Source organism: Notothenia rossii (genome assembly GCF_949606895.1).
Source record: "Notothenia rossii genome assembly, chromosome: 3".
In the NCBI taxonomy this organism is placed as follows: domain Eukaryota; kingdom Metazoa; phylum Chordata; class Actinopteri; order Perciformes; family Nototheniidae; genus Notothenia; species Notothenia rossii.
The window spans coordinates 19,128,599-19,129,004 of record NC_136901.1 but is presented as its reverse complement, the minus strand read 5'-3'; positions in this window follow the sequence as shown (position 1 = coordinate 19,129,004).

Sequence of the window (406 nt, the reverse complement as noted above, 5' to 3'; positions counted from 1 at the left end):
TAATACCTTTTGTAGTGGAGAGTTACGGTACGTCCACACAGCAGCTTTAAAAAAATCTTCCAACGCTTCTCTGCCCATTGACTTTGAATGGGGATGACGTCACTTTGTCTCGCTTTTCGCCGAACTGCATTGTGGGGAAGCAAAGCGAAGATTTCCAGGGTTGCGTTCCGATAATCCAAAAATTAGCTCCTAAATTCTAATCCTATATCTCCTATTCCTTGACCTCTGAGTGAAACGTCACGGGGTTAAGGGATAGTGGATAGGAGAATTCAAAAGGACTTAGGAGAAGAGACTGTGGTACTTTAGAGCAGAGGTTCTCAATTGTTTTTCAGCCAAGGACCCCTTACAAGATAGAGAATACACCAAGGACCCCCTCATTCTGATTTGTGATTTTGGGCTATATAAA